The sequence below is a fragment of the Rhynchophorus ferrugineus genome, unplaced genomic scaffold (assembly GCF_030347505.1).
Source record: "Rhynchophorus ferrugineus isolate W39M unplaced genomic scaffold, kcgeb_rfMv2 rfM4, whole genome shotgun sequence".
Taxonomy (NCBI): Eukaryota; Metazoa; Arthropoda; class Insecta; order Coleoptera; family Curculionidae; genus Rhynchophorus; species Rhynchophorus ferrugineus.
The window spans coordinates 35,422,275-35,438,914 of NW_027472583.1; the positions used below are offsets into that span (position 1 = coordinate 35,422,275).

General features: G+C 31.4%; 1 protein-coding gene across 2 annotated transcripts in view; it reads right to left on the reverse strand.

Moving 5' to 3' along the window:
- Positions 1-16,220, reverse strand: part of Vha100-2 (V-type ATPase subunit a family protein Vha100-2) — an 84,679-nt gene extending 68,459 nt beyond the window's left edge. The window contains exon 1 of one of the 2 annotated variants that reach the window (XM_076402102.1): positions 15,978-16,220. The gene's annotated coding sequence lies outside the window, so the exon portion shown is untranslated. The remainder of the gene's footprint in view (positions 1-15,977) is intronic. The other variant, XM_076402100.1, reaches the window with a different exon arrangement.
- Positions 16,221-16,640: the final 420 nt, after the last annotated feature.

Sequence of the window (16,640 nt, forward strand, 5' to 3'; positions counted from 1 at the left end):
TGCTAAATATTACTATTAGGTGCATGAAAAAGTAATCGACGTTTTTATCGATTCATTCCTATTTTGCTAATTTGAAAGGTTATTGCGTTGCCTAATTAGGTATATACTTTGTTTAAATAATGAATTTTTTAGCTAAAGCCGGAACTATATATACAAATGTTGTATTATTTTGTCTAACCGAGAAAATGGGAACACGAACACATTTATCAAATACTTACAATAAAATATTTAAATATTTAAGTATAGACAGTATACATCCGAGTTGGCAGAGTTGGTTTAAGAGTTCACATTAAGAGGGCATTTAAACATTCAAGAATTCACTTAATATGTTAAATCTCTCATGTTATTGCTCTCCATCTCTTAACATACGGTTTGTAAAAGTACTCATCAAAATAATTGCAAACTGCATATACTTGCAAGTCCCTCTTATAAAAATAAAACTATAAAATTACAATGTATGTATATTGATTTGCTGACATGATATCGCTATATTTCCAGAATGTTGAAAAAAATTTCAACTTTGAATTTTTTAAAGTGTACATCATATCATTCACGAATATTTGGGTATAAGAAAGTTCTGTGTAAAGTGGGTGCCGTGCCAGCTCACTTTTGATAAAAAACAACGACGAGTTGATGATTCGGAGCAGTGTTTGAAGATGATCAAGCGTAATAAACTCGAGTTTTTGCATCGATATGTGACAATCGATGAAACATGGCTCCATCATTTCACTCCGAAGTCCAATCGACAGTCACCCAAGTGGACTGCACACGATGAACCCGCTCCAAAGCGTGGGAAAAGTCGGCTGGCAAGGTTATGGCGTCTGTATTTTGGGATACGCATGTAATAATTTTCATTGACTACCCTGAAAAAGGAAGGGTCATCAATAGCAACTATTACATAGCATTTGAAGGATGAAGTCGCCGAAAAACGGCCGCATTTGAAGAAAAATGGCTGCTTCACCAAGACAATACACCGTGTCACAAGTCATGGCAAAAATCCATGAATTGGGCTTCGAATTGCTTTCTCATCCACCGTATTCTCCAGATCTGGCCCCCAGCGACTATTTCCTGTTCTCAGATCTCAAAAGAATGCTCGCTAGGAAGAAATTTTCGTCGAATGAAGAGGTGATCGCCAAAATTGAGGCCTATTTTGAAGCAAAGGACAAATCGTACTACAAAAATGGTTGGAGGGTCACTATAATCAGTATATCACCCTTGAAGGGAATTATGTTGAATCAAAAAAAATAATTTTGCCAAAAAATTTGTTTTACTATGGTAGAAGCAATTGACATGTTATTACATCGTATTACATCTCCAATAAAATAGAATGATATCCCCTCTAAAATCCATAAGAAATGTAATTCAAAGTATTAGTGTTAAATACATTCAAAAAGTGTTAATGCCCCCAATGTACTTCCCAGTCAGCTAAATGTTCAGTGTACAGACACCAACACTTGGGAGACCATACATTGCTATTCTGAAGATGATCAAAAGCAAATTGGTAAGCGAAGATACAGCCAAGACTCAGAAATTATTTAATGCTAAGCTATAATTTATAGTAGTAAAATTATATAATAATATAATTTAACTACTAAGCTATCCAAATGAGAAAATGACCATGTACATCTCTTTGATACACTCTTCAAGAGGAAGGTTATATATAGGGCGACTAATACTAAGAAATTGGGGTGATGTCTAGCATACGGTGTGACGAGAAATGTTTTTATATTATAAGAGTTTCGTTTATAGATTAGATTTGATTCCTCAGTCGTGTAGTCGATTCCAATTAAAATAAAATAGATTTAAAGTAAATTAAAGGTTTTTTTCATAACTTAAATACAATATGATTTAAGATGACAACAATACCATTTATAACGAGTCAGTAATAGAAACAATCAACTCCATTTGAATCAACTTTGATATATCAATCGAAGTATGAAATATAAATGAAACACGTATAAAAAAATGGTTGGTTCTTCATTGATTCGGATGACAAATAATTTAAAAGGCAAGCCGTCCTGTACAAGGTTGTCGCTTATTTCATGTACTGCTATCCTTGCCATTCAATGTTCCGACCTTGTCAGCCTGACCCAACTACAGGAAATTGTTTCGTTTTCTGCGTTTTTGTGAGCAGCGATTACATTGTTAAAATTATATTATATTATATACATATTTCTTTTATTAATAAAATATTATTTAAAATTAATAATAATAGTGGTTTAACGAGTGCCTTAAATGTGTACCATTTTATTTGCCGTTTGTTTGTTATTTGCTGTTCTTTCCATTTTTTATCGCTATTGTAGAAAAACAATTACATCTTTTGAAGCTTTATATATAATTTATGATATGTGAAGGGTTTAAAACAACAAAATCGCTATATATTATTTCAAAATCTATTTTATTTTACAGACATAGTGTTAACAATAGACATTGCAGAAGTTGTGCATTAGTTGTAATAATGCATGTTGTTGTAATTTGCTTCTTCAAAAGCATGAATGGAAGTGATTTCTGCATCCAGTTATAAGGGGCGATGAAAAATGGACTTATTTCTAAAATCTTGAAGCTTCCAATTTTTTTCTTTAAGCTTACAATTCCTCATAATCAAACTTCTTGCATTAATCCAGGCAATCATAATATACAATGTGGTGCAAAAGCCCCGCTACCATTTTTATTGCCTATAACTTTGCATAAAGAAAAGATAAGTAAGTTTAGTTTTCATAAAAAGTTTATTTGGCCTTTACAATTTTTTTTTTTTTTCGTTGCGATCGAAAAATTACATAGCCTAAATGGTGACCACAATTCGCTATGCAACTTTCGGCCCTTTTTAAGACGTTTTTCATGACATCCTGAAACATCTGATGCTGAATTTCTTCAATTCCTTGGTGAATATTGTCTTTAAGATGTTGAATCGTTTGGGGCTTATTCACATAAATTTTGATTTAAAAAAACCCCATAAGAAAAAGTCTGGTGCTGCTAAATCCGGAGATCTGGTTGGTCACGCTAAATATCCACTTCGCGAAATCAGTCTTCGTGGAAAAACGTCATTCAATAATTGAATTGTTGAACGAGCTGCGTGTGCTGTGACCCTATTTTGCTGAAACCACATGACGTCTAGTCCTTGCTCCTCCATTTCAGGCACAAGAAAATTTCGAATCATATCTTGGTTCCGTTTAGCAGTAACAATAACTGCAACACCTTGGTCATTTTCAACAAAAATAGAGACCAATGATGTATCCAACATGAATACCGCACCATACAGTTGTTTTTAGTGGATGCAATGATGTTTCCTGAATTAATTGAGGATTCTGTGTTCCCCAAAACTGAGTGTTCTGTTTATTGAGAAAAAAAATGGGCTTCATCGCTCATTATCAATTTAGACGAAAAATCTTCAATTTCACGAACAGCCTTATGATTGCATTACATCATTGATCATGATCTCTCGTTAGAAATTTTTGGACTAAACTCGCTTTAAACTTCGTGCAGAAATGTGTAACTGAGAACCACGTCACCGAATTGATGTTTCTGGAGACTCTGCAACATAGTTGTGCACCAGAGCCACATTTTCAACGTTACGAGACGACCGTTGTCTTCCAGAACAAGATCTGTCTGCTGTCGTAACGTACTGCCGAAAATTCGCAAGTAAACGATAAATTATGGTTTTGTGCGATACTGGACGTTTAGGATATTTTTTATGCAATTTCCGCTAAGTGGCAATAATGGAACGATTCTTTTCAGTAAATATTGTCACTATTTCTGTTCGTTCTTGTGGCATATATTTATCCATTTAATAATAATTTGGACGTCTACATAAAACAATGGTTAAAGCGAAACTGAGTTAAACGTCACATAACCAAGATGCCCCACCTGTTATATAAAGCTTCCTTATTTCGTGTTTTTATCCAATAGAGATAAAAAGAACCAAACGAAGAAAAAAGGAATCCAGAAAAAGGTGATAACAAACTAGGGACCCTACAGACAAAAACATCCTTAACAATAAAACACAAAAGCTTAATTACAATTCGATGCCGAAATCACTTCCATTCATGCTTTTGAAGCAGTATTTGAATGATGATTTTTGATTTTCTAATTGTTTTGCCATTCAATTCGTGTGGCACTCGTGTATCCATTTTTTTAGATATTTATCAACGCTTGTTTTTAAGTTTGTGTTGGTTGTTTATGCAGTTACTGCTACAATTTGGCATTACATTCATGTTCTTACCATTGGAGCATGCTCATCGTATGTTTTTAGCAGGACACGATGACTTTCGGTGGCCCTTTCGTTTTGATGAGATGAGAAAAATAATACATGCTACAACTGCACGTTGTGAGGCACACAAATCGACAATTTCGAAATAAAATATAAATTTATAAAGCTATTATTTTGGCGGAACATAGCTTGTGTCGTTTTGGGGCTAATGTCAGTAGAATAAAATGACATGCATAAAATCATATAACATTGCATAAATATTAATATTAACTAAAATGTAATAAAAATAATTAATAAGCCATAAGCATGGCTAGTGAAATCAGTTACAAAAACTTAAAAGTAATTACTAACATACCTGGTAACAGTACCAACGAAGAACAAACGAATTACGTCATAATTTTTAAACTTAAAAACCGAAACTATCCCAACAGTTGTTCCAAAAGATCTAAGAGAATAACAGAACAGTACCATGACTGGATCTAATTACTGGGATAATGTTTAAGCAATAATTTCTGTGAAATCTGCAGTTCCCAAAATTTAAGCGATTTTAATATGTTTCGTTCCTGGAGATTAAGGCAAAGACTCGGACGATAGAGAGCGCTGAAAGAAGGCAGCGAGACCTAAGACTCTTTACGATCAAACAAACCTTGCTACACTTCCATGAAATCCCAGAGGCTTTGCAGCTAGTACATCCTTCGCCGACTAAAAAGGATCAAATTCTAGGAACTACACAGTGGGCGTGTAAAGTAAGAGAATAAAACTACAGCCTATTGTTGAATGAACTGTGGTGTATGGGAAGTCATAAATGTTAGAAATAAATTAATGGTTGGTCTAAGATACTAGTTTTACTATAGGATTTAAACAAAATCGGTGATTTTCATTAAAATACTGAGAAAAACACACTGAGAAAAAATATACTAATAATTAATATTGCCCACTGAAAATTAAACATTTATTTTATTTCGTCCAGATTTCGTAGGTTAAGAAAAAAAGAATGTGACACAGAATTTTTTTAAGTTTTAGTTTTTGTATGTAAAATTTCGGTTACAGAAATGTTATCACCTTATATTATCACCTTCAATTTATATATTGACAGTTAACAGATGTGCCAATATGGCAAAACGATTATCTCGTAAGCAGTATTTTTAACCAGATCTGTACTTTCTACGATGATTTTTTAATTCAGCAGTTGAAAATATATAAGAATTGGATATTTTTGGGTCTCAAAAATGTTCACCATTATTATTGACTAAATATTTCAAAATAACTGAAAGTTACCGAATACGTCTTTTATTACTCTTTGCAATAAATATGCTTAGTACAAGGTTAATTTACATATTCATTTATTACTATTGTTTAAGCAGGATAAGTGTGGAATGAATACATCAGAATGTATTTTCCAAGTTAAGACTAACTTATATACTATACAAGTCCATGTGGTCTCGCAGTTCGCTTTAATCGTCTGATTTCCATGTACGTTATCCAGTAGCTGTATTGTGTATGTGTTTTATAGCAAAAGAGCTCAAATCTCCACAAATCCGCTTGCTAATTTAGAGATTATGGTAGAATTTTTCGCTGGACACATGATGATTTATTTTTTTATTAATTATTATAGCCTCGAATTATATCTCGATGGTAGGTTAAATTGGAAACATCATGTTAGGCAAAAAGCAGAGCAGATTAGACTCAAAATCAAGCAACTGTACTGGTTAGTCGGGAGATACTCTCAACTTGACCTAAAATCAAAGAGATTAGTTTATCAGTCAATCATAAAGCCAATTCGGACCTATGGTATGCAAATATGAGGCTGCACTAAAACATTAAAGTTACTAGTAATCCAACGCACCCAAAAACAGAGTTCTACGATTAATTGCCAGTGCTTGTCGCTACGTAACCAACGAAGAGTTATACGATAACCTCGAAATCAAATGGATACACGAAGTGATCCAAGATCTCGCCTTAAAACATGAAGTAAGGTTGCGCATTAATGCAAGTACAACAGAACGGTAGTAATAAAATAATTTGTACATTAAGATTGTACTAAATATATCTAATGTAAAATGTAATTAATAAAAAAAATTATTATTATAGTACAACATGACCAACAATTGAAACTTTTTCTCTCGCTATAAATAAAAAATATGTCCACTTCCTGTTTTATCCTCTATAATTTACTGGTTGACAGAAACCACTATTAAAAGAAAAACCATAATGAACGATAATGACAGAAATATTAAAGGTTATTTTAAAATAGACGACGTCGCCACCAAGAAAACAATTGAATCACGACCAAGTGACGCTTTTCAACTTCAACACGCATTGTGACACATATTTCCTTTACAAATAGCATGTTAAAGGCTCGCATTCAAAATATCAGGTAATAAATGTTACTAAAGAAAACAATAATAACCGTGAACAGAAATATAGATCTGGAAAGAACCGTATGCAATATTATCGCGCTTAAATACAAAAGATAGAAACATAGAATAGGAAGTTATAGGAGCGAACGTAACTATAGTCTATTCAAAGTTTTTTTAGTAATGCGTCATAGATATTTGTGACGTCGAAACATTGCAATGTTGATGTATCAACTGCGAGTTTTAGTTCAGTTTCGCTTTGACATACAAGAAAATTCTAATCTAAATAAAATAATTGGAACAAAAAATTGTTATCAAATATAATTTATTTTAATATTATAGTATATCTAAAAACTACAGTTAATTATACAGCCACAATAATTTATAGGTAACAGTTAAAACCTCTTATCACTATTGCTTCCAAGTATTTTGAATACCTCTGACAGCTGGTCGCTGTCCGGTTGTCAGATGTACGCTAATTTATTCAAAATATTAGTTATAATCACTACAGGTGATAAACCGGCAAACTTTATTTTAACCCTTTGATTATTTTGATAAATTTTAAGTCGCTCCGTAATATATCACTCACTTTCTATGACTTTGTTTGAAAATGCCGAAAACAATAGATATTCAGGGTCACAAATTGATTGCGGCTTTAATAGGTTATTTCGAAAAGGAACGAGATAATGGAGGTCTCCTTCTGCCGGTAAATTCCGTTATAGAGATAATTATTGATGATATTAAATAATATAAGTCCCTACAATTTTATTGAAAATGATTTTAGTGATTGCTCCCGGGTAAAACATTAGTGTGGGTACTGTGAATGAAACTGCTTACAAAAAGAATAATACGTTAAATTCACCCAAAAAAACCCGTCTATATACAAAGTGGGAGACAAATCTTTACCATCTTGATATTAGCTCTATTCGAGACCAAATATACGAAATCTATACGAACAGTAAGTACAGAAACTATTTTATCGATATAAACACACTTTAATAAAATTATTTTAGAGAAAATTGTCTGTCTGGAAAGTACACATAAAAGAGTTAAGGACATGCAGCTTTTTGAGGGATGTAAGACATCCTTTCATACACTCTTACAAAGATAACGGTCGGAGAGGTTTAATACAACTTCCAGACATTCCCCACGTCCCTTAAAAAGAATTCAATTTTTAAAGGCATAAAATAAGACCAAGGAAGATAAACTATTGAATGATAAACTCACTGAGACAGAGTGATGAGAGTGGAAACAACTAAAATATGCATATAATTATTTGAATATAACTGTAGAAGATGGTATTGTAGGGCGTGAACGATTTGTGTGCACAGATATGATTGTAATTGTTCAAAACTAAATATGAGTATTAGGGTAGAACGTATGAGGATAGAATGAATACTGTTTTGTAGATATGGTAAATGCATTAGACAGAATTCAGGGATTAATTTTATGAAGAATGTTATATAATATAAATATATAAAATATACAGTGATACCAAGATGACTAAACAATTAAACACACGATCGAAGGAAACAAGAACTAAACGTAAAAAGGTAAATATGCTCTCGAACGAAAGCAAAATAAGTTTCTCAGATGTACAATTGTTAATTAGGTGGATTAGGCCTCCAGGATGACACCACTATATAAAAACGCGCCTAGAAACTCTACCGCGTGGGTGGTGTGGAAAAGAGTTAAATGTAATCAAAACAAATCGAACCTACAAACTATTATACCTGTGTTCTCAACTATAATTTTAAGTAATTCGATAATATATGTATTAGATGTACAATAATGTTAAACTAAATTATATTTGATAACATTTTTGTTCAATTATTTTATTTAGATTAGAATTTTTTGCATGTCAAAGCCAAACTGAACTAACGCTCAGAGTTGATGCGGCAACATTGCAATGTTTCGGCGTCACAGATATCCATGACGCATTACCAAAAAAACTTTGAATACACTATATATTCAATGTTGAACATCTTGATAACGAGAGGGTATACACGCAAAAATAATAATAAGGATTTTGGATTTGAGACTAGATGGCTATAAGCCCAGATGTGGTAAGTTTTTCATTATGGCCAATCTATATAATTGAATTGATATACATAATATGTGCTTCGTCATAGATTATTCTGAACTAGATCGAACTAGACTACGAACTAAGTGAATATGTGGAAATATTGCAAGACCGAAATGGTTACATATGTTTTTATTATTTAGCTATTTTTATTATGTTATGTTATCTAAATGTTATTTTGTTTTTGTTAAACAATGTCAGGAATCTATTAGTGAATGATGCTATATCTTGATTTTTTAAGTAATTATTAAAACACCTAATTTAACTAAAATTCTCAATCATATTTTATATCTAGAGCATCCTCAAAAGGTAATTTTACATATATTTTCATACTAAATGTTGTAGAAAAAGTAAAATATATCATTAATGCGAAATGAATGAGATATGACTCAATGAGAATGATGTTATATTTAATGTGTTAAAGAATATTTCAATATATTCCTATTTAAACTTATATTATTGATTTAATGAAAGATATTTAATATTTGTTAAACATATCAATTATCAGATTAGATAGTCTTTTGTTGACATGTCTGTTTCAGTGAAATAATAACCAGTATTTTAAGTAGTTTTTTATTAAATCCTTTTTTATTTCCCGCCATAAATATTCACGCTTGGCGCACCCTCTGGTGACTAAGACGCGTAAAACTTGGTTGCAACTTACCTACTTACTCTATACCTTTTTGTTTTGCGAAGATTTGCTAGTATCAAGCAGTCATCTAAACACAGATAAGTTTATGCCTGAAAGCATCAATTAGTTTTTGTTCTCATTTTCATCTACACTATATAAAACAATGGTTTTTAATTTATTAGGCCTATAAGTTAGTTTTAATATGAAGCTTTGTTGAAAAATTGGTATTGATAGCATTGGTCTACTCTACTTTTTCCCATCTTTCAGACAATTTACGGATTCCTTCTCGAAAGAAGGTCGTATCATTTTAAGCGATCCTCGGACAGGTCACAGCTCATATGTTGAAATAAGTACTGATCAGAAAGAGCAATGTTTGAAGAATACGATGGACGGAGTAGCACTTCTCATTTTAATATTTTCAAGTATGTTTTAATTGCTGAATTCTAGCTGAAGAATAACACTGTTGTGTCTTTGCTCTTATTCTGGCCGTCTTTCGCGCAGTGCTCGGTTCAAATGCACCAATTGTAGTCGATAGCGAGCCTTGTTGATGGTTTCATCGAGTAATATCTTCAAATCCTCGTCACTACATATTTTGAATGTCCATAACTATTATTCACATGTCGAAATCGACGGAGCATAAGCTTCACACAGCATTCACCAACCTTCAGCCGTTGTTTTCCTCAAACTGAAGTAAAAAAAGCAAAACTTCCGCAAAGAAAATCTACTCAGTACAAATTTTCAACGCACTGACAAAATGTTTTGTTCGTGCGAAATGACTGATACTAAAACTAAAACGAAGCCAGTCAAGTTTAATAAACAATAACACCATCTATTGTAAATTCTTTAAAATTAACTTATAGACCTGATAATTTATGATGGCATCTAATAGAAAAATGTATAGACTCTTGACATATTAATTTAAAATTAAACAAACAAACCTTCAACATTATTATTTACATATATAGTATATTTAAAGTTTTTTTTGTAGATACGTCATTAAGATGTTTAATGTATTGCCTGCCGCAATTTGTATATACTTTTAGGAATCAAACGACATTTTCCTTATCATTTTCGCCATCGAAATTTGTGATGTCAAAACGTCGCAATGTTGCCGCATCAACTCTGAATTTTTAATTCAGTTTGGCTTTGACATACAACAAAAATTCTAATATAAACAAAATAATTGAACAAAAATGTTATCAAATATAATTTACTTTAACATTATAGTACCTCTAAAAACAGTTAATTATTCAACCACAATAGTTTATAGTTTAGAGGTATAACCTCATATTACTATCGTTTTCAATAATTTTGCATACGTCTGACAACTGGACGACTTTGACAGGCTCATTCGTTTACGTGTTCAAACTAATCAGACAGCATTCTGTCTCTTTTTAACTACAATAAAAAAAATTATTTAATTAATACATTGTTACTAGTCGTTTCCGTCTAACCTACAATTTGTCTTCATGATAACTTAAACCTAGGTATATAACTAGGAGGACCCATCGGCCCTATCTCAGTCTCTGGTGAAATAATGTTTATACATGTCAATGCTGTATTTTTTATTATATGCACCTCACTACACAACACTACACAAGATCAAATGGTTTGATTCTTTTGAGTCTGTGTCCTGTTCCGGTGGTAACCAAAAGCTGCAATATTTCAATATTCTCATGAGAATGGGGTCTTTCCTCATGTCTCCTTGCAATTCTCTTAATTTCTTGATTGACTGTGGGCATCTGAAGATCTCGATAGTGTAGCTAATCAGTACTATATAATTTGGGTGCGCCCACAAAACCTCTCAGGACTTTGTTCTGAAAAAAGTGTATTTTACTTATGTTACTCTTTGCAGAACATCCCCATAATTGAACTCTGTATGTCCATGTAGGTTTCAGTATTTGCTTATATAATAGCAATTTATTATATATTGATAATTGTGACTTTCTTTCAATTAGCCAGTACATTTTCCTATATTTCAATTCCAGTTCTTTTGTTTTCTTCTTTATATGTTCCTTGCAGCGAAGTTTTGCACCAAGATTAATTCCGAGATATTTAGCATTGTTGTTGCTATATGGAATGATAGTATTATTTAATGTTATTGGTGCTTGTACGGTCTGTTTATAGGTGAACTGCGCATGTACAGATTTACTTTCATTAATTCTTATTTTCCAAGCTTGTGTCCAATTATTTATATTGTCACTTGCCTGTTACAATTTTAGTGAATTTGCTTCACTATTGTCTCCGACAGCTATAATCGCAGTATCATCAGCAAATGTAAACTTCGTAATATTCTCCATTTGTGGTATATCACAAGTGTAGAGTAGATAAAGCATTGGTCCCAGTACACTTCCTTGTGGTACTCCTGCTTTAGCTTCTTTTATTGTGGAGTAAGCTTCTTCTTGTTTGACTCTAAACATTCTGATTGTAATATACAATTTTAATAGTTCAGTGTGTCGTTTTGGTAGCATTTTCTGTAGTTTATGAACAAGGCCTTCATGCCAAACCTTATCGAAGGCTTGTGCTACCTCTAAGAATATAGCTGAGCATACTTTTTTACCTTCGTAGGCTTTTTCAATAACATCTGTTATTCTGTGGACCTGGTCAATTGTTGAATGCTTTTTAATAAACCCAAAGTGATGTGTTGGTATTAGTTTTTTCTCTCTATGATCGGTATTATTCTTTTTAACAGGGGTTTTTCAAAAACCTTAGATATTACTGGTATCAGTGATATAGCTCTAGAGGCTTTTATTTCGTTTGGTGTCTTCCCAGGTTTTGGGATCATTATAATTTCCGCCATCTTCCAAATGCCATAAGCAAAATATTGTCTGATTCCAAAACGAATTTACAAAATACGGCCGGTAATACATTAAATATCTTGATGACACATATACAAATAAACTTTGAATACAAAAACAGTAAACATGACAGTAACAGCAATCTTACAAATCAAAAAATCAAGCTCGATAGATGGCACCACTCACTTGATTTCAAGTTAAAATGAAGGTTATAAAATTATGATTTTTTTTTAATACACACATACATAATCTCGATAGTATTCAACTATTTTGTCAGACAGGTGATATAATTAGTTACAGTACTAATCTAAATCTAAATATAACTGAGGAAAACCGTCCGACTCCGGCCTAAACCGGCCGCGCTGTATTATATTTACCTGCATTTTTTTAAATATCCCGATACCCAAGCCGATACGCTGCTGCAACTAATTGCGAACGAATTTATGAGCGCTTCGACAGGCCCGTGTCTAATTTATTTTTTCGTTAACGGTCCAATTGGACGTTTTCCTCTAAACACAAACGCGAAATCTATGGACCAAGCTGGAACTATACGGCGGCTGAATTATAACAAACGTCATAAACTTTAAAGATAAACAGTCTGGTAAACGTACATTGGTCTGTAAGTTTGATGTTATGAATTTGGAAATTTCGCGCAGTTTTTCATTATGTTTTATATAAATCTACCTATTGTAGTGCCACCTACCAATTTTAATAAACAAGATTAATAAGCCCGAATTTTGTTTACAATGACATTTCCATAGTGACACTTGACTACCTATCACTTTTTATAATTCAAAGAAGTGAATATTTATCGATTAATTCATAAATCATCATATAATGTCATCATCATGTTTAATATGTTATAATCACTTATGTATTTTATTTATAAGTGTATATTTATTGTTATTGAGATCTAATAACATTTCCATATTGTTGACAGTGACAATTGACTAATTTTTTAATTTTTTTATGAAGTAAATGGTTTTAATTCAACTTTTAACCATATAAAAATCATACAGCCTATGTTGTATTTCTAATTATGTATTTATTATTACCAAGCCAAATTTGTTTATGAGTTATGAAAATTATTTAAAAGCGCTAAAAATCTTCGGATATAAGTAGTAACTATACTAAGAAATGCTCAACCAGCAATCGGTAACACTCGGCAGTTTTTGCCTCACTTTGCGACGTTGCCGGTTACAAGCGATAGAGATATAGTATATGAGGTTTTTATTTACATTCTTTAATTACCGTACTGTGCGTTATTCTCAGTTTATCGTATACATATACTGTTATATTACCCAAATTTATTAATAATTGTTTATTTTATAAATAGGGTTAAGAAATAATTGATATGGATATATCACTTGTCTTGTTTTGATTTATTTATTTAGATTTAGATTTATTTATTAGACTTAAGTACTATATTACTATTTGTTCTTATACCCTTCTGATTGTAGTTTTATATAGTAGTCAATAATAGATAAAGCATTTAGTTATGAATATGGTCAAATTACCAAACAGGTTTTCGGGGAAATTTCTTCCAAATGAGTATATTCTATTATATATTCTATCTATTATATATATTGTAATTTTGCTATTATGTAATGGATTTAATTCTATTCGCTATATATGATCTATATGTCACTAAGAAAATTGAACAAAAACCATTGAAATTTGATTCGATTGAAGACTTTGAAATGTGAAATATACAAGTGAAATGTGAACCTATGATGTTAATGGGCCTATGTTGGTAGAAACTGTAACACATCTAGATTTTGCTTCATCGATTAGATATTACAAAATTATATCAAAGGGTGAGGGGCGTTTAAAATTCATTATTATCTTCACATTTATTTATATACAAAATAACTTTGATTTGTTATCGCAATGTTTACATACAATTTATATTACATTACTTTTCTTTTTTCCTATAACAAAAAATTATCTGAAAATTAAATATGTGAATTGGACGTTTATAATAAGTTCTTGCTGTTACTTTATAACGCAATGTTTATAAATTGATTCATAAATTATATTTGTTACAGCTCATATTGCTTTGCATGTCATAAGTTATATTATGGAAGATAAAATTTGTACCAATAAACTTTTCAAAATTTAAACAGAATTTAAAGGAATATTTTGAATTAGTTTAAAAATCCAAAAAATATATTATATATATAATATATTTTTGAAATATAAGTATAATTTATAAGTTATTCTAAATTTAATTATAGAGTTATAATAAAAAATTGTAAAAAAACATGTGTTGGATACCTTTATTCTTATATATAAAGTTCTGAGGAGTAAATGACCTAAAGTTGTACATCAATATTAAATTGAAAATTACTTTTTTATAATAATATTATAATTTTCTTCAAGCATTTATTTCTAGCCTATTTATTATCTCTTATAAAATATACCGTTCATATTTAAATATCAAAGATTATTTTATGTAACGATAAATAAGTTGTTCTTGTAGAGGTACTATCAAGAAACTTTTTGATTCACTCCAGTTAAAAAAAAATGTTTTCTCGATGTCAGTAGAAAGAGATTAACATTTAGACGAAAATAACTTATAATAAATGTTGTGAACGTTAATTAAAATTATTAACAATTTTTTGATTATATACTTATTATTTGATCTTAATTAAAACACATAAAATAAATATTATAATTCCCATTAAACCAAAAATATTTTTTAGCTAACTTTTGCGTTAATACTTGTTAAAGAAAAATTAATTTCAAAGAAACAGTAGCAGTATTTCTCTTAGATCGTTTTACATCAAAGAAAACAAATATACTAAGTAGAAACGTTAACGTTAATGTTAACTACAACAGCTAACATTTTATGACAGACGAATAGTAAAATACATAAAATATTATCATTCCACTGTTCCTTGTTAACGCGAAATTAATTTCAAAGACACAGTAGCAGTATTAGTAGAGTATCGTTTAGTAGTAGATCGTTTTAAACCAAAGAAAACAAATATACACAGTAGAAACGTTAACGTTAACCTAGAAGAGCTAATATTTAATGACAGTCGAACTTAAAAACACATTAAATATTATAGTTCTATGTTTTCTTGATAGTAAATCAGAAATTCATGAAGCCAAACATTATTTCTGAGCTAACTTTGTGTTAACACTTGTTAAAGCAAAATTAATTTCAAAGAAACAGTAGCTTTATTACTTACACCAATGAAAACAAATGCACTATGTAGAAACGTTAACGTTAAACTACAAGAGCTAACATTTTATGACAGACGAATAGTAAAATACATAAAATATTATCATTCCAATGTTCCTTGTTAAGGCGAAATTAATTTCAAAGAAACAGTAGCATTACTTCTCTTAGATCGTTATACACCAAAGAAAACAAATAAACTAAGTAGAAACATTAACGTTAAACTACAAGAGATAACATTTTATGACAGACGAATAGGAAAATACATAAGATATTATCTTTCCGTTTTTCTTGCTAATAAAACAAAAACCCAATAAACCAAAAATTATTTTTTTAGCTAACTTTTGCGTTAATACTTGTTAAAGCGAAATTGATTTCAAAGAAACAGTAGCAGTATCTCTCCTACATCGTTCTACACCAATGAAAACAAGTATACTAAGTAGAAACCTTAACTACAAGAGCTAACATTTAATGACAGTCGAAGAAGATAATTTACCCAAACACGAACTTTTATTAAAAGCAACAGTTAAATATTTACACAATACTTCGATCGACGCCGTTCAGTCTCGTCATCCGTTGTGCCACTAATTAAAACCGTCAAAATCGATGAGACTACATCAAAATTATCTATACAGCTTCAACGTAGTAAACCTAATTCTTTTTGTTTCCGAACAAGCGAATTGGACGCGGTCACAGCCAACTTCAAATACTTACCTAAGGCAATTCGGACAACGACGATTCCGATACGGGACTGAAACGGCACTAGCGTGAAGATTTGGACGGGTATTTTGAAAAAATCGAGCGCCAAAATTGAACGGTCGCGTGCCATACGTTCGCGACTCGGCCGAATCAAAATTTGGAAACGGCAAAAAACAACAGAGGGACAAGCGACGACGACCACTACCGTTTAAACGGTCAACAGAAACATTCTGTTAGCGGAATGCCAGTTTAGTTCATTTTTCGAATGTTGTGTGGTCGGCCACGCGGTGTCGACAAGAACGGAAAATATTCGAGATAAGGACGGGGAGAGTGCCCGGCGATAGAGCTAAGAAATTGGACGGTGGACGGACACCATATTTATTTCATTAGTCTATATTTATTTTATAGTTTATTGCCTTATGAACATTGGCGTCAAAACTTATTTAATGTATTATTCTTTTACTTTGAATATACTTAGATAGATACGTATGACTTTCTCTCTTACTTATTTTATATTACATTAGTCTCAAATATTGTTTTATATGAAAATGTCTACTTTTTTCTTATATTATAAAGTATTTCTTTTACCAAACAGGACCTGGACCTACTGCTTAACGTGACGAGAATCTAGTTCTGGAGAATCGCCGTATACGCACACGGATATCGTTTATTTATTAT